The sequence below is a fragment of the Antechinus flavipes genome, chromosome 2 (assembly GCF_016432865.1).
Source record: "Antechinus flavipes isolate AdamAnt ecotype Samford, QLD, Australia chromosome 2, AdamAnt_v2, whole genome shotgun sequence".
Taxonomy (NCBI): domain Eukaryota; kingdom Metazoa; phylum Chordata; class Mammalia; order Dasyuromorphia; family Dasyuridae; genus Antechinus; species Antechinus flavipes.
In genome coordinates, this window is record NC_067399.1 from 638,960,231 (window position 1) to 638,979,244 (window position 19,014).

Here is a 19,014-nt window from a genome sequence, read left to right on the forward strand (position 1 = left end):
TGTCTTCCCCTATCAGAATGTAAGCTTTTTGAGGGTAAGGATTGGTTTGCTTTCTTATAGTTCCATCATCAGCATGTAACAGGGACAAGCACACAGCAAGCACTTAATAAATGATCTTTCATTCATTCCTGACTCCCATCTTCTAGGAAGGACACTGACAGACTGAAGAATATCCAGAAAAGGGGGACCAGGCTGACGAGGAAACGTGAAATCACACTATATGAAGAACAATTGAAGGAAGCATCCATCGCCTATTCCCAATATAAGCTTCTTGAGGGCAGAAATGATTTCATTTTGGTCTTTTTTATTCTCATCCCATTATACAGCACCTTGTACCAAAAAAAAAAAAATCATACTCTAACTCCTTCACTTTACAGATGAGAAAAAGGAAGTGACACATTCAAAGTCACAGAGAAAAAGCATCAGAGGTAGCTTCTGGACCCAGGGCCTTTGACCCAGGGAGCCAGGACTCAGGCCACTGATTTCAATTTTATTTCTTAAATTGAAACAAAAAAGAATCAATCCTTAGTTTTGCCAGAATTTGAGGGAAAGCGGAAACACTTTGAATAGCATTATAACTAAGAATGTGGTCTGTCCCTACTGGGAAACTTTGTCCAGCTTTGTCTCTCTTTCAGTGGGGCTGTTACATAAGGTCAAACCAGGCTGGGGCAGTGACTCGGCAGCAATCAGGGTCACTGAAGTGCATTTTCCTGGAGTTAGCAAAAAGGCACGATGGCCAAAAGAGGGCACGTGAGACGGGAAGCTGCTCGTGTCCCCTTCAATGAGAGTGACAGATGCCACAACAGCCCAAGGGGACATCACGACCCAGCACACAGAACATCCAGATGCTTATTAGGGAGGTCAGGCTGCAGCTTGATGAGCCCTGATTCTGAGCCAGGTCATGTCCCCCCAGCACCTCTGCCCAGTGGAGTTAACTCTCCTCATAAACTCTCCTCTGCTCTTCTCTATTCCCCAGGCTCTCTCTTCTCCCCGTCCCCCCTAAAAGAGTGAGTCAGCCATTGCCCACTGATTTAATAACTTAGTCAATTTTAGGCCTGTGCACCGGGGGATTGCTCCAATACTGGATTGTCCCGGGCACTCGGGTGTTGGATGACCCCTGGGTGCCCAGGCAGGGTCAACTGGAACTTGGGAGTGAACTAGGCTGACCTCTATGTGATCTTAAGGATGATGACTCTGGCTTCAGAGTAGGAAGGGGCAGGACCCCCTCTCCTGACCTCATCCAATAAAGCCTCTGCCAATTTGTGTCACTTCCACCTTCACAAAATCAGCCCCACTCTAGTGCAAATCATCACATCTTTGAACGATTCCACTGGATTCTTAACTGATCTTCTTGACTCAGTCCTCCTCATGCTCCAATCCATCCCCACTAGATCTGCCAAAGTGAAAGTAATCTCACAGGAAAATGGGGATAAAAACAGGCCCCAGGTAGTAGGGACACAAAAACAAAAATGTGACTCAAGGGGCTCCTTCTTTCCCCTTCCTTTCCCTTCAGGCAAATGATAATACCCAGCATTTATATAGTACCTACTGTGTGCCAGGAACTGCACTAAGTGCTTTACAAATAATATCTCATTTGATTCTCCCAACAACTCTGGAGGATAGTGCTATTTTTATCCCTATTTTACAGATGAGGAAACTGAGGCAAACCAAGAAGACACAACTTCTCCAGAATCACACAGCTCTCATTTTTAATAGTATTTTATTTTTCCAAATGCATGTAAAGCTAGTTTTCAACATTCACCTTTGCAAAAGTTTTGTGTTCCAAATTTTCCTGCCTCTTCTGTTTCTTCTCCATCTCTTTCCCTTCCCTAAGATAGCAGCAATTCAATATAAATTAAGCATATGCAATTCTTCTAAACAAGCTGTACAGCTCTTAAGTGTCTAAGGCTAGATAGGAACTCACAACTTCCTACTTCCAGGTCTAGCTCTCTATCCACTGTGTGACGTGGAAAGGAAGTCAAGTCCAAGGCAGAATGGGAATTGTGATGGTGAAGATGCCCAAAGAGCTTTGAGAGGTTCAGAGATTTCTAATCTGGGATCCGTGGTGGATAGATTTCAGGGAATCTGAGAACTTGGGTGGAAAGCGTTTGGGATCTCACTGGGGTGGGATTCCCTCCCCAGATATACATGGAAACTTATCTAATAACAGTGCCAAGGGAACTAGCATCTTCATAGCTTTTGAAGATTTGTAAAACCCTTTACAAATATGATCACATTTGATCCTCAAAAAAAATCTTGGAAGGGAAGTGTTATTATCATCACTCCCATTTTACAGATAAGAAAACTAAGGTTGATAAAAATTTGTGACTTGCCAAGAATCACACACCTACTAAAGTGTCTGAGGCAGGATTTGGTCTTCTTGACTGGAATCAGGAAGACGGGTTCATATTCAGCCTTGGACACTTATCAGCTGTGTGATTCTGAGTAAATTACATAATTTCTGTCTGCCCCAATTTTCTTATCTGTAAAATGGATTTAATTAGAGCGCTTAACTCCTAAAGTTGTAGTGAGGATAAAATAACACTTGTAAAACCTTAAAATGCTACACAAATACTATTATTATTGTTATCAATCCAACACATAATAAAGGAAAAAACTTTTTTTGGATTAAAAAAATTATTTTTAATATACATTGCTTTATGAATCATGTTGGGAGAGAAAAATCAGAGCAAAAGGGAAAAAAAGAATTGGAGAGAAAAAAACAGAAACTAAGAAGTGAACCTGGTGTGTATTAATGGAAGAAAAACTTTATCATCTAATATGATTTTTGTCTGTATCTTTTAGGAAATCTTAAAGGACCTATAGAACTCACTGGAAATCTTTCTCCTATTTTTTTTATTATTCTTTTTGTAGACATCAGCGCAACACTCTGTGCCTTACACTTGCTGGCCCACTTCAAGTCACCACTAGCCATATATTAGGGACTACTGACACCCACCAAACAGCTTTTGAGTCCCCTACAGTTTGGTTTCTGTAAAGATCATCGTTCCATAATTGGTAGTCATGTAGCATCCCTAGGAGAAGGCTGGTGTTAAAAATGATAGATTTTTTTTGGGGAGGCAATTGGGGTTATGTGACTTACCCAGGGTCACACAGCCAGGAAGTGTTAAGTGTCTGAGACCAGATTTGAACTCGGGTCCTCCTGATTTCAGGGCGGGTGCTCTATCCACTGTGCCACCCAGCTGTCCCAAAATGATGGACTTTTTCAGGAATGAATAACATGGTTCACAAACAATAATGGTGCCCAATTTGCCCAGTGTGATACCCAAAGCCAAACTCTTCCTCCTGTCCAACTCTGGGTCCTCATCCACCAGCGGTGTCTTTCAGAGACATAGTATCTGGGCACACTGATGGACTCAATAGGCTGCCCATCCCACTGCACGGATGACAATCTGTGTTCCTCGTCCGCTTTGTCCAGAGTGGGTGGGCAAGCCCCTCTCTGTGGAGGGAATGTTGGTCAGAGTAAGGAATCGGTTAGTCTGCGCATCCCTACCACTGAGGCAGCAAAATCTCCAGAGCTTCAGGGTCAGGCTAAAGCCTGTGGAATAACTGAATGCTTGGGCTCATGATCTTTGTTCCCAAGACATAATGGCTGTCTTGTCTGCCCAACAGGGAGAAACATGTTCTTGCTTCTGAGGATCACCAGAGAATCATTCTGTCCCAGGGCAAGTGAGGACAGTTCTTAACCAGCCAGGGGATAAGCTGTATACCCTGAGCAGAACTATGAGATCCTTGAAAACTGGGATTTTTTGTTTTTGTTTTTGTATCTCAGTCACCTAATACATTGCCTAGTACACAGTAAGTCCTTAATAAATGCACGTATATTTGACTTGACAGGGGAAGTACAATAGGCCGATAATTTTCTAAGAAAACTATTGCTAAGGAAGTTCAGTCACAACCAGCAGCCTGAAGCTCAGCGTTCTTTGGCTACAAAGGCTTGGCAGGCTTTCATGATGAGGCGGATGGCCCTTAGCAACAGTAACCAGCACTGGGGGCAGATCAGCTGGTGGTCACTTACACCAGTCATCTCTAGTTCTCTCTGTGAGTCACCAGGTGATGGAGGCCCCCACGGGTCCTTCTGGCTGGACAAACCCAGCAGAGGGGATATGTGAATGCACAGGCTTGTTTCTGCCATTAAAAAAAAAAAAAAAAGAGGAAGACAAAAAGAAGGAACTTATGGGAAGGGGAATTATTTTCAGAGGAAGCTATTACAATTCTATAGGCCCACTAAGCTGGTTCCCAACAAACCAAGAGAAACAAAAAGGCAAGAAAACCCCCCACAAATTTCAAATAAATACTGTCAAGGAATTCATTATCTTCTCCCCTAGACCCAATCATCCTGAAAACATCTTTCTTTCTTTCTTTCTTCTTCCTTCCTTCTTCCTTCCTTCCTTCCTTCCTTCCTTCCTTCCTTCTTCCTTCCTTCTTCCTTCCTTCCTTCCTTCCTTCCTTCCTTTCTTTCTTTCTTTCTTTCTTTCTTTTTTCTTTCTTTCTTTCTTTCTTTCTTTCTTTCTTCCTTCCTTCCTTCCTTCCTTCCTTCCTTCCTTCCTTCCTTCCTTCCTTCCTTTCTTTCTTTCTTTCTTTCTTTCTTTCTTCTTCTTTCAGGGTGTCTGAGAGCAGATTTGAACTTAAGTCCTCCTGACTTCAGGGCTGGCCCACCTAGTTGCCCCTCCTATTTCTAACAAGGGAAGTATCATTTTCTTGTCCTCTGGGTTCACATCCTCATTTGTTCAGTTGTTTCAATTACATGAATCTGTAACCCCTTTTGGGATATTCTTGGCAAAAATATTAGAATGATCTGCCTTTTCCATCTCCAGCTCATTTTACAGATAAGGAAACTGAGGCAAACAGGGTTAAGTGATTTTCCCACTGTCATACAGCTAGTGAGTGTCTAAGGTGGGATTTGAATTCAGGAAAATGAGTGCCAAATCTGGCACTCCATTCACTATGGTACCACCTAGCTGCCTTTATAACCTCAATCATCCTCAGTTCTTCTCTTCCCCTTATCATCCCATAGTCAATCTGTTGGGAAGATTTACCAATTCTACCTCTAACACATTTCTCCCACATATCGCCTACTCACCACTCCCTTGCCCCTGGACAATTACAAAAATCTCTGTAGAGGTCTTCCTGCTTCCAGTTCTCCCCTCTTCAAAATATCCTCCACAGAGTTACTCAAGGAACTCAGGGGCTCCCTATTGTCCGGGGATAAAATTCAAATTCCTCATCTTGGCATTTAAGGCCCTTCATCAGGGTTGCCTCTTCCACCTTTACAGACTCAATTCCCATCACTTTATTTCACACACTCTACATTCGTATGCCAGGAAAACACTCCTTCCTTCCCCACCTATTTTAATCTTTAGTTTCCTTGAAAGCTCAGCTAAAATGGCATCAGTCCTTGCTGTGACCTTAAACAAATCATTAATTTCTCTGGCCTTATCTTTCTTATCCATAAAGAGGCATCCATTCTACTGTACAATTAGAGAGTGCTGTCAACAAGCAAATCAACAAGTAATTAAATTAACAAATGATTTACTTATTGATGTGTCCAGTCTATTTCTCCAGTAGCATGGAAGTTACTTGAGGACAGGAAACATTTTTTCCCTTTTTCTTTAACTTTCCAGTGTCTAGTACATGTTTTTGTACATGGGAAATGCTTAAATAATTGTTGACTTGAAATTGAACTGTCTTAGCTGCTGACAGGGGGAGGATTTGTTAAGCCCTGAGCCTAGTACATTACAAATTCAAATAGAAGTTATTTTTGGATTACCCAGTGTTTTTGGATTCTTCAGGGCAATGCTCCCCTCACTGGCGCTAATGACTGAGGGTCCACTGTAGGATTTCTATTGTTATTTATCCCTCAAGACACCCTGAGGGGCCAGTCAGTAAAATTACCCCTAAGGTACAAAGAGGAACACAAGGAGTCACAAGGATAATGATCTGCTAAGTCACAGACATGGAAAGCCAGGGTGAAAAATAAGGAGAATAGCATCTTCTTGGTGAAAATGGACACTCCATATGGTCAGTTAGAGGCTGATGAGTGGGAGGGAAGGAGAATGAGTCAGTCAGCAATCAACATGGAGGAGGCTGATGAGTCAAAAGGGCTCTATCTTTGGTCATTCAAGATAAACTGGTTCTCCCATGAGTCTTAGGCTCAGAAAGTTGGGTCATAGACTGGAGCAGTAGGGGTTGGTCATCCTAGAGCTTGTATTTCATGTCCTTTATAGTTTGGTTCCAGTCTATTTTCCCAGATCCATTGTACATCACTCACCACACACACCCACACACACACCCTCTATTTAGGCAAAATAAGCCTATATTCCCTATATTTCCTATATTTCATTTCTTGCCACTATTGCCTACCTGCTTTCCCTTTCCTTCTTCTATCCACATAGGGTATCATACCCTTATCTACAGATATTCTTAAAAGCTTTTTTGGGGAGGATCTTTGAACCTTCTCAAGATATTTTAGGGTTTGCTGACCAGGTCTCTTTCTTAAGGACCATGTCTTAAACCAAATCCACTGTGATTCTCATTGATTGGCCATCAGCAGGTCCAAGCCAAGCCCCATTTGGTCTCTGTTAAGATCCTAATTGTCTCAGATTAAATGTAAATAGCAATCATTTATTTCTGCTTTGGCTAGCAACCCTGAGAGTCTTCCCCTCCCAGATTTATTATTTATTTAGATTCTTTATTTGACTAGGTGAAAGAGGAGATTCTTTGTAACAATTGCTACATCACTGGAAAGGTGTAGCCTCAAACTGAGATCTGCTGAAGAACTTTGCTTTAAAAGGCCAAGTCTTTCATTTCATCCAGGGCTATCTCCAATAGTCCTGAATCAACAAATAACAAAGTCTGGGGGCAATTGGGACTGGGAGGAAGCATGCACTTCAAGAACTTTCACCTCACACTCAGTACACAGTCATTTGGGAGAGTAGAAGATTAGAGTATTTTTCCCTATTGAAGGATACCAAACGTGGCTGTGCTGATCAGACATGTGTTGGGCTGTGGCTGTGGAGGAGGAGATAGCACATAAGTGGTAAGTAGGGTCACAGGGGGCAAAAACCCTCTGGCTGTGGGCACTGGCAAGACAGCAGAGACCCTGGTTTCAGTTCCAGGCCAGAGAGGTCAGCTATAGTTTTCGGTCATCTGAGGGACACAAGGAACAAGAGCATCTGTGGGACCGCATGGCTGGGAGGCCCTAGCTGTGGCTTAGAGAAGAAAAGGAGAGCCCAAGATTGGGATCCAGGACAAACTTCAGAAAATAACAGTAAGAAGGACCTGAGGCTTGGGGTGTCATTCCCCATAGCTCAGGAATAAAACTTGATTATACTAATAACTGCTGAAAACAAAACAAAAGAAAATAAAAATAGTAAGTAAAGGAGAAAGAACCTAATTATAGGTATCTACTATGAGGATAGAGGAAGATTTGGCTTGAAAATCAGAGGAAGAAGATAACGGAGCTTTAAAAAAGCTACTCGTTTTTCAATTAGAAATGTCAAATGGTTTCAACTACAAAAAGAGTTCTTGGAAGAACTCTGAAGGGAAAAACTTTAAAAATCAAATAAAGGAGATCAAGGAAAAGAAAAAGAAAAATAAGAACAATATAAGAAAATCATAAAAAGAAAGTCAACAAACTTCAGATAATCAAAAACTTAAGGAAGAAAATGATTCTTTGGGGCAGACAGATGGTACAGTAGACACAACACTGGCACTAAAATCAGCAGGACCTGAGACACTTCATACTTCCTATGTGACCCTAGGCAGATCACTTAACCCTAATTGCCTTGGGGGGAAAAAAAGCAAAAAAGACAAGAGAAGAAGAAAACAATTCTTTAAAATCTAATTTTTCCAATGACATTCTAAGACATCAAGAAATAATAAAATAATTTTAAATGAAAAAATGGAAGAGAAGGTGAAATATCTCGTCAGAAAAACAACAAATCAAGAGAACAGATCAAAGAGAGACAATATTAGAATAGTCTCACTGCCTGAGGTATGACCAAAAATGAATTTAATACAAAATATTATAATAAATTATCAAGGAAAATTACCCTGAAGTTCTTAAACAAGAAATCAAAGCAAAGCAAGAAAAAAAAATCTACTGATCACTACCTGAAAGAGACACTAGGAGGAAAACTCAAAGGAATATCAAGCTTCCAGGTTAAGGAAAAACATATTATAAGCAACCAGGGGGAACCCCCCCCCCAACAATTTAACCATCATGGAACTACAATAAGGATTACACAAGATCTAGCAACTACTACTTTGAAATACCATAGGTCTTGATATATTATATTTGTAGAGCAAAAGAGCTGGGGTTTTGAACAAGGGTTAACTTATCCAAGTAAAGTTAAATATAATCTCAAATGGAAAAAAATAGGGCAAGGTATTAGAGCAGAAGAAGAGGATAAGGGAGTGATATTTGGAGAGGTGAATAAGCTAAGGACTAGGAGGACAAAGTAGCAAGTAAAAGAAAAGTAGAGGAGTGAGGACGAATAAGGTAGATAGGATGAAAAGGATAGAAGGAAAAATAGGAAGGAAGAAAATACACAACAAATAATTATAGCTTAGAATATGAATGGGATGAATTTACTCATAAAATAAAAAAAAGAAGAGCAGATTAGAAATTTGAATTCAACAATATGTTCCTTTCAGGAAATACTATAAAAATGAGAGGTACACATAAAGTAAAGGACAGGGAGCATAATTTATTGTGTAAAAAGCTGTGATAGTTGGCATGACCTCAAAAATAAAGCAAAAATAGATTTAATCACAAGAGAAAAATAGGGAAACTACACTTTGTGTCAGCAATATTACTCATTTAAATTGACTAGACAGTATAAAATACCGAAAGCATAACTACCAAAACAGATATAGGAACTATATGAACATAAACATAAAATACTTTTTATACAAATAAAGTTAGATCCAAATAATTGAAAAAATAGTTCTTCTTCATAACTAGGTAAAACCAATAAATTTTTACAATGATAATTTACAAGTTTACCTAACTAATCTCTTTATTTGAAGCCATCTCAATTAGATTACTAAAAACTTATTCTCCCGAGTGAGAAAAAGTTTAGGAAGAACAAAAGGTCAGGAATTTCAAAGAAACTAGGGAACAAAGATGTAAAGGAGCAGATTCAATAGTATCAAACTTTAAATTATATTATAAAGTAAGAACCTTGTTGAAGGATAAGATAGATAATTTTAATTATTTTAAATTAAGCATTTTTGGCATAAATAAAACCAATGTAGCCAATTATAAAAAGAATGTAGGAAATGGGGTGGGGGAAATTTCATAAACAATCTCTCAGATAGGATATGATTGGATTGGAATATTGCTATGACTTAGGAAATGATGATCTGGTTGATTTAGAAAAACATGGAAAGACTTGGATCTGCAAAGAAAGATGTTATCCATCTTCAGAGAAAGAGATAAGTGGAAATATCCATAGTGTGAGCTTAAATATATGTATGATATATATAGACATGTATATGATATATAGATATGTATATGAATATATATCTATCTTTAATTTTACCCTTCTTTAGGGAAGAGAGAAGAGGTAAGAAGAAGGGGGAAATAAAGTAAAAAGTGCATAAGAAGAAAACAAAGGAAAATCTATAAGGAAGCAAAAAAAAGTTGTGTAGCTTTGAACAATGTGTAATATTTCTTAGATAGGTTTTCTTGAAATGGAAATTTATCGTTTTATTCTGAATCTTCTCTTATTCTGCTGTTTTACATGGCAATTTTTTTGTTTTGCATTTACATCTAAAATGAATACAATTATATAAAAATTAAATGAATGAATCAGATTAGATGGTATGTAAAATGCCTTTCATTTCTCTGAATGGGATTCTCTGAACTACCTTACCATATGACTCAGGAAAAATGGCTCAGATTCCTTACCTACTAAAATTTGCACCCACTTTTGTTTTAATCTTTGCCAGGATGGCTGCTTTGCTATTTATGCTAGTTCAACTGGGATGATTTGGGGATGGGTCATTTGTTGGATCTGTCTCCTTGAGCCTTTCTTCAACAGAGGGCAGATCCTGAAAGAGCTAAACAAACCATGAACCCCTGCCACCCATTTAGATGGTGGAAAGCTTGTTGCTGTGACAGGAAATCAGGTGGAATTTTGAAGCCATAGGTCCTCAGCTATCCCAATTAAAAAAACAAAAACCAAACACGTTCCCAGGTTAAGTGCCATGGAAGACAAACAGCAGATGTCACCATTTTGAATATCTCAGGGGAAAGAAAATGATCATCCTTCTTTCCCTCTCTTCTTTTAGTCTAATTTCTTTGCCAATACATGCCCTCTTATGATAATACTTGGTCCTTCTAGGTATCATCCTGTATTTTCCATGCATTGATTTCCTGAGGAAAAATAACTATACTCTTTGAATGTCAAAGGTCATCATTGGTTATGCCTTTGAAAGAATTATCACAGTTTACTTTGTGTTATAGATTTCAAAGGTTTTCACATGTGTTAACTCATATGATTTCTTAGCATGTGTGAGCTAAATGTAACTGAGAGGTCCCACGACCTCTTTAGATTTCAGTTCCCTCATCTGTAAAAGTTCCCTTGTCTGTAAAATGAGAATGTTGGAGCAGATGGTTAGGGGAAGGAGAAAACAAGCATTTATTAAGCACCTGATATATTCTAGGCAATGTGTTCTTAACACTTAGTAATAAAATAGTCATGAGCATCAGATGATATTATTATCCCCATTTTACAGTTGAGGAAACTGAGGCAGACAGTAGGTAAGTGACAGTGCTCAGGGTCCCACAGCTAGTAAGTGTCTGAATATAGATTTTAACTAATCTTCCTGAATCTAGGCCTAAAACTTTATTCACTTCACTACCTAGAAATAGCCTCTAAGATTTCTTCTTCCAGTTCTCTGACTATGATTCTATCCTTTGAGAAAGCAGATGCAAGGGAAAGAGCTCTGGAAGAAAAGGCTCCACATTTTGGTTTTCCTGTTTACTACTTGTGAGACATGAAGATTGTCACAACATTTCTTGGTCCCATTTTCCTCATGTACAAATTGAGTCAGTAGGATGAGTTGACCTGCAAGGTCTGTCAGTTTACAGATAGGGAAAGTGGAGTCCCAATCAGTTTCTGAATTTGTTCCAGGCCACATAGGTGATAAATTAGTGGCACAGTCAGACTAGAACCCAGAGCTCCTGATTCAGCCAGGTGCTCCCCCATGGGAGCGCTCAGACATTCAACCTTAGCTAGGAAATTCTTTGACCTAACTAGTTTGTGAAAATCAGATGGTGCTGTCTGAAGTTATGGCTGACATCAAGCATTTTTCCCTCAATGCACCACTTTTCCCCAAAGAAAAGACCCAACTCAGCTGAGAAATGACAGGCTTCCCCAGGCCCTACCCTACAGCCTTCTTCTCACTAATATCAATGGGTAAAACCCTTGATCAAGAGGGAAAAGGCTTCCAGCCTGAAGGATCATAGGATTAGAGCTGGAAGGTCTTAGAGTCCATCTAGTGGAACACATTTTTTAACAGATAAGGAAACTGAGGCACAGAAAAATGAATTGATATGCCTGAGGTCACGCAGGAAAGAACTCCAGACTTCAGACTCTCAATCTAGGATTGTTTCCACTGGACCACATTGTGCAATACTCTGTAAATATTTCTTTATTTCTCCGGGTTTGAGTTCCCTCTTAACATTTAAAAAATAATGTCTGCCGGAGGCCACTCAAACTACCCTATTAGTCTGCCAAGAGGCCCCTCTCCCAGAGCTGGTTTACACAAACTCAAGAGAGATCTATGATCAGTGCCTGAGTAAGAGAACGCCAACCAAGGTGATATTGCCAAAGAAAGCCATGGGGGCGGGGGTGGGGAATGAACCAAACATTTATTTGAAAAACGCATTGGCAAACCTTTCACAGGAAATAAGAATTTTTTACATGGATAATTATTTTTCAGCTTATTCCTTTAGCTACGATCTCATTTCAGGAGGGCAGCCTATAGTCAGTTCAAGAATGTAATGAAAACATTTAAATTTATACTGAATGAGCCATTTTAAATCAAACTGAACATTCATGAAGTGCAGTAGAAAGAACTCTGGATTTGGAGCCAGAAGACATGGAATTTTCTTGGGCAAGCGATTTCATCCTTCTGGGATGCCTCCAGCATCCGGGGTCATCTCCACTCATCCTGATCTATATCCGGCCACTGGACTTAAATGGCTCCAGTGGAGAAGGTGAGACTGGTGACTTTACCCAGCCCTCCCTCACTCAAAGCCAATTGATTTACAAGTCATGGGACCACTTTCCTGATGTCCCGGTCTTACATCTATAAGGACAGACAATAGCAACAAGAAGCCACCTCCCAAAAGAGAGGGTTGGCTAAGGGACCGACCTCTAAAGTTTCTTCCAATTCAAAATCTCTGACCCTGTGATCCTAAGTACTTGGTGCTCTCCAAAGTCTCTCCAAGTAAACAGTGCACTTCCCAGTAACACCCCCTGTTATGGGAGTATTGGAAGCTGTCCAGCACTAACCTTAGCGGTTAGGCTCTGCCTCATGGGGTCTCCTACTGAATAGCTATTCCCAGATTACTGGGGTCATGCCTGTGATGTAGTCTTTATGGGATTCGGGGCCCTGGGAGTCTTAATATATTTAAGATACTGATGAAGAAACTCATTTTCCTCTGTAAAACTCCAGCCCTGCTCATGGATGCCAGGGGACAAGAAGTGACTCATTTTCAAACACAATTGAAAAATCCACTAAAGCCAGCTGGCCAGATTTTAGTCCCATTTTATGACAAGGAACATTTCCTCTCCTCTGCCACGCTGAGAGGCCTGTGCTAAGGGTCTCCTCAGAAGACTGCAATTCCAAGTTTGGAGACCAGGTAAACAGGTTTGGGGAAGGGGAGACAGGGCTGAAATTAGCCCGTTTATCTCTGGCAGACCTCAGTCTGCTTTTCTATCCATCCAGTGCCATTTGGGCACTTTTTAGAAACTGTAGCAAATTAGTCATGAGCTGCAGCAGATTCGGGCCCCCGAGCTTCAGAGTGGTTTCTGCAAAAGACCTTTTGTTCAGCTGCCGCCTCGAGAACTCGGCAGCAAAGGCAGCTGGGCTCCTGCTGGGTGAAAAAAAGCAATTCCAGCCGGGGGTGGCGGCTCAAGGCAGCAGAGCATTACCTGGATCACAGGGGCATGAAATTAGCAGCAGCAAGCAGGCTGGAGCCAGAAAGAGTTTGTGGTAGCAAACTTGCTTTTGGAGAGCCAAGTCCTCGGCTCCTGATGACACTGCAAAGGCAGTGCCCTCTCACCCGGGGCCTGGCCGATGAGCAATTCCAAGACGAGGGATGCCCAGCTCCCCTGGCAAATGCAAATGGCTTGGATGCCTTGATTAGAGAATCACTGGATCAGAGACTAAGATCTGGAATGATCCTTAATGATCATCAGGTTCGACCTTTCATTTTATTTTTTAACAGATAAAGAAACAGAGACCTGGAGGCATTAAGTGACTGTATGACCAAGTCAGAGAGGTGATCAGTGGCAAAAAGAGGGTTTGAACCCAAATTCTTTTACTCCAAATTCAGCACAATGAAATGGGGGGGGGGGCGGGGAGAAGGGATCTGGGGGAGGGTCAGGGTTGATAAGAGAAGGAAAATGTGTTAAAAAAGAAACAGGGGGCAGGAGGGTCTTTGGGCCTGTGGCCCAAAGCAGGTGAGGTGAGCTCAGAGCCAGAGAAGGCTGATTTCAAACACTACTCCTCTGAGGATGGACAAGTCAGTCTAACTTTCAATTTTCCACTGCCTTCTCCATAAAATGAGCAGCTTATCACCTGGAGGAGGAGATAGGATAGAATGAATTACAGATGGAAAACTATAGAAGAGTCAGGGGGACATGAATTCAGGTGTTCACTGAAACTCCCACAAGAGCAAGCAGCATCTTAGGCCAAGAAGTCCAAGGAGAGCTCCCAATCTATAAGGACAGTGGGGTTTCCTCACTCGGACTCCCTACAAAGAGGAAATCACAGATTCAGATACACACACACAGATCGAACCCCTTGTAATACCTTCCTGATGGGAGAATCAAATGAGATCATGTCTGCAACATACTTTACAAAATCATACAAATGTCGGTGTCCATTACCAGGCCACATCCCAAGGCTGGGAGACCTGGGGGTGAGTCTTAATTAGGCATATGAGTCAAAATAGGCAAGAGTTCCAGAGACCACAGGGGAGGCTGGGAGGATTGAAGTAGATGTCAGAGGTTACTTGACTGGGGCTGAGGGTCAGGACTTGGTAACGTGGGTAACTATTAGCAAAGGTCAGAACAAACCATCAGCTAACAAGTAATTATTATTAAGTGAGTACCAAGAGGATAAACCGAGGCAGAGAGTCAGAAATCTAAATGCCCTGTAAGACATCAGAGATGAAGAAATACAAGGAGAAAAGGGGAAAAAGGCAAATTCTATTCATTACAATCAAAATCAGATTAGAGTTTTCAGCCTGGCCAGCCATCTCACAGCCAGCCACAATCATTTAATTAGCTTATCTAAACCTCTAGCCGCCCTAGCAGTCTTTTCGTGGTCCCTACCCTCATGGCCCCCCATGGAAGTTAGGGGTGGATGGCTCCTTCCCAGTCTTTCACTGTGTCCCACCCCCTTTATTAGCCTCCATGGCTTCATTAGTCCAGGATGGCAACCATAAGCCCTTTGCCTCTATGAAACAAATCCAGATGGCTCAGAGCAGTTACTGAGCCATTTGTGACTCTGTCTCAAGGACTGCTGCCTGGCAATGATCAATGAAAGGCCACAGGCCCAAATGTTCTTGTGTTGTACATTTCTAGAGGGCAATCAATATTTTCTATCTGAGAGGCAAATGCAGCGTAATAGTAGCATCTCCCCAATTTGAGTCTGAACTCCCTGAGGGGAGCCTGTACCTTCCACTTGTACACTGCACGATGTCTTTCACATAAGTCATCCTAACTCACACAGCCGCCCACAGTGGAAAGAGTCAGAGGACCTGGCTTCACATCCCACCTGTGGCTTCCTACCTCAGTGACCTTTGTCAAGCTAACCTCTCCATGTCACCATCTGTAAAAATGGTGGACCAGATAATCCCTGAAGTCCTTCCCAGATTGAAATCCATGGTCCCACTGTCATAATCCATCATCTCAGTGCTTGCACCTGCTTCCTACTTGGTTTCTCACATCTCTCCCCAAATAAGCCCATCCTCCATACAACTGCTTCCCTTAATAAATGCCAATGGCTCTCTATTGTCTCTAGGAACAAATGGGAACTCCTCTGACTAGCTTGTGAAGACATAATCTGGCCCCACCCTCTTTCCAATTTCACTTAATATCTTTCCCCCTCTCCACACTATTCAGTACAGTCAAATGGCCTTCTTTGTTCTTCACACAAAACACTTCACCTTCCATCACTGGACCTTTGTCTTGTGGTCCTCCATGCCCTAAATGCTCTCCCTCAGCTCCACCTCCACTTCCACCTCACAAACCACTCTCTTCCTTCAAGACACAGTTCTAGTAACACCTCAGAGAGGCTAAACTCACAGCCCATGAGGGGCCCAGGAGTTCTCTAAACCAGATTAAAATGATAACTGGGAAACGTCTATCAAAATAAATAGAAACACAATATCGTTGACTCATCTAAGTCATATCTGACTCTTCATGACCTCATTTGAGGTTTTCTTGGCAAAAATACCGAATTTAAGGTTTTCTGGGTCAATATGCACCTACAGCTCATTTTGCAGATAAGGAAACTCAGACAGATAGAGATTAAGCATCTGAGGCTGGATTTGAACTCAAGAAGATGAGTCTCCCTGATTCCAAGCCCAGCACTCTATTCAACCATCTAGCTGCCTTAAAATACAATACGATACAAATAATGTTAATTTAAGGTTTTCTAGGTCACTATGCACCAAAGATCCATTTATATTTGAATTTGACAACAATGTTCTACATAAAACCTTTCCTGATTTAACCTCCCCTCCCAAGAAAAAAAAAAAAAACCAAACATTGCCAATTCCTTTCCTCCCTAACTACATTGTATATAGAACTATATACATTTGTTGTATCCAAGGAGAGAATGTAATCTCTTTGAGAGTGAGAATGTTTTATTCTAACCTCCCCACCATAAAAAAAATCAAAACACTGCTAATGCCTTCCCTCCTTCCCAATTACTTTCTATTTACTCTCTATATAGTTCTATATGTATTTGTTATATCAAAGGATAGAACTTAATCTCTTTGAGAGTAATAATGTTTTATTATTTGTCTTTGTATACAACTTTGTATCCAATGTCAGACAAGAATGTAAAATGCTTGTTGATTGTTCTAGCAAAGCTCTGGACAATTAAATCATAATTAAACAAACAGCCCTAAATAAACAAGTTACTTTTACAAGTTCAGTAACTCAGTCTAGAGTGGGGTCTAATTATTTTCCTTCTTATTTTGAAGCCTGGACTCTGCCATCAGATTGTTATCAGAAGAAAAACCTTCCATGAAAGCCCAAAATCATTCTCCCCGTCCCATACAGAGAGAAAGAAACAGAGAGACAAAGAGACAGAGACAGACAAAGAGGGGAGAGGAGAGAAAGATAAAAGTAGGGAAGAAAGGAGTGAAGGAGGGAAATGGAGAGGGAGAGAAAGAGGGACAGGAAAAGGGATAGGGAGACAAAGAGAAGTGGAAGGAGGGAGGGAGGGCTAGCCAAAGTACTTTCAGTTGCCCCCCCCCAATGTCTACAGAAACAGAAAGAGAAACAGAGAGACAAAGAGACAGAGACAGAGAGGGGGGAGGAGAGAAAGAGAAAAGGAGGGAAGAAAGGAGTGAAGGAGGGAAAGGGAGATGGAGAGAAAGAGGGACAGGAAAAGGGATAGGGGGACAAAGAGAGGTGGAAGAAGGGAGAGAGGGCTGGCCAAAATACTTCCAGTTTCCCCCCTCCCCCAGGTGTCTGCATCACAGATCTAAGTTTCTGAAAATGATTGAGAATGATTTTCTGAGGTCTGGGGCTTTCACTTTCAGTCAGCCAATGGATAAGGAAGAAGTCCAGCTCCTTGGTACCTGTTATACTTTCACAGGAACTTGAGAGAAATGACTTTTGTCTCAGAATTTCCTTGGCCATGATTAAATCTTTCCACTTAAAACTCCTTCCTCTCTTCTTTCCTTCCTTCCTCCCTTCCTCCTACTCCTTCTTCTCTCTCTTCTTCCCTCCTTTCTTATTTCCCCCTCCCTATATCTTTCTGCATCTCTCTCTCTCTCCATGTTTCTTTCTGTGTGTTTGTCTCTGTCTCTCTCCCCCCCTTCATTTTCTCCCCTCTCCCATCTCACAAAATAACAGTCCCAGAAATAGTCCCTACTATTTCTCTTTAAAGACATAAAGCAGATCCATGATATACTTCCTTCCAAAGAGTCAGCTTCCAGCACACCCAAAGGATTCTGGGTTTGTGAGTTTTAGGAAGGGATGGGCAAAGACCAAATTAAGCCATGTCCTTGTCCAGACTGATCGTGTAAGTTCCCTTTCAGGCTAATGACTGGAGGTAAAAATGAGACTTGAGCTTCTCCGCAGAAAGAGTCTCATTTGGATTATGTTCTCCAGACACTTGTGATAATCAATCACATAAGAGAGACACTTGAGCAGTTAAAAGCTAAGCCATGTTCTAGTTTTGTAGTGGGAAATCGCCTCTGGATTCTAAGGATCTGCCCAAGAAGAAATAAAATCAGAGACAGAAAGGGAAGAGAAATCAATAGCTTGAGGAGGAGGAGGAAATGTGGTAGGGGAGAGGAAGGGCAGCAGGGGTGAAAATAAAGAGGGAATTAAAGAAGTAAAGATCACCAAAAGCATGACTGACAGCATTTCAGGTTGGCCTTTTTTTTTTCTCCCAAGCTAGGAGATCGCAAAAGCTCAAAACAGAAAAGTCATCATGAAGTGTATATATTGGGAATGGCATGGTATAGGTGTCTGCAGCCACTATCAGATAGCAGTTGAGTTAATGAGAGAAAGAGAGAGACAGAGACAGAAAGAAACTTCAGTTTAATTTTTTTCAAAAATAGTTTAAAGCAGCCAAGTCAGCCAGCTAAGTATTTCTCAATAACTGAGAACTTTGTCCTTGCAGTCCTGGTAGCTGCTTGTATTCTATAGGAGAGGACCGGAAGCGGGTATAGTTATGATCCTGCCTAATCCCTGTTCAATGACTTTCAGCACCTTTTATCCCACTTATGCCCTCTTGGCACTGACAATCCCACTGGGCCCTCATCATATCAGTTCATATCACAGTCCTTTTATTTTTAAAAAATAATAATGGACCTGAGTTCAAATTTGACCTCAGACACTTATACTTCCTAGCTGTGTGACCCTGGGCAAGTCACTTAACCCCAGTGCCTCAGCAAAATAAATTAATAATGGCTATTTATTTTTCAAAATGTATACAGAGAAAGTTTTCAGCATTCACCCTTGCAAAACCTTGTGTTCTGACTTTTTCTCCCTACCTCCCCCCTCCCCTAGAAAGCAAGCAATCCAATATAGGTTAAACATGTAGAATTTTTCTAAACATATTTCCACATTTCATGCTGCACAAGAAAAAAATCAGATCAAAGGGAGGGGAGAAATGAGAAAGGAAAAAAAAAACAAGTGAAAAACAACAAAAGGGTGAAAATAGTCTGTTGTGATTCACATTCAGTCCCCATAATCCTCTCTCTGGGTGCAGACGGCTCTCTCCATCACAAGTCTATTAGAATTGACCTAAATCACCTCATTGTTAAAAAGATCCAAGTCCATCATAGCTGATTATCACATAATCTTGTTCAGCATTCTCTTGGTTCTACTCACTTCACTCAGCATCTGTTCCTGTAAGTCTCTCCAGGCCTCTCTGAAATCAGCCTGCTGGTCAATTCTTTAATAATGTTCCATTACATTCACATAGCATAATTTGTTCAGCCATTCTCCAACTCATGGGCATCAGTCTCTAGCTCCTTGCCATTGCAAAAAAGGGATG

The 19,014-nt window shown here is 41.1% G+C and overlaps 1 protein-coding gene across 1 annotated transcript in view; it reads right to left on the reverse strand.

Moving 5' to 3' along the window:
• The window catches only part of SLC29A3 (solute carrier family 29 member 3), a 78,212-nt gene that overhangs the window by 27,771 nt on the left and 31,427 nt on the right, over positions 1–19,014 (reverse strand). The window lies entirely within an intron of this gene.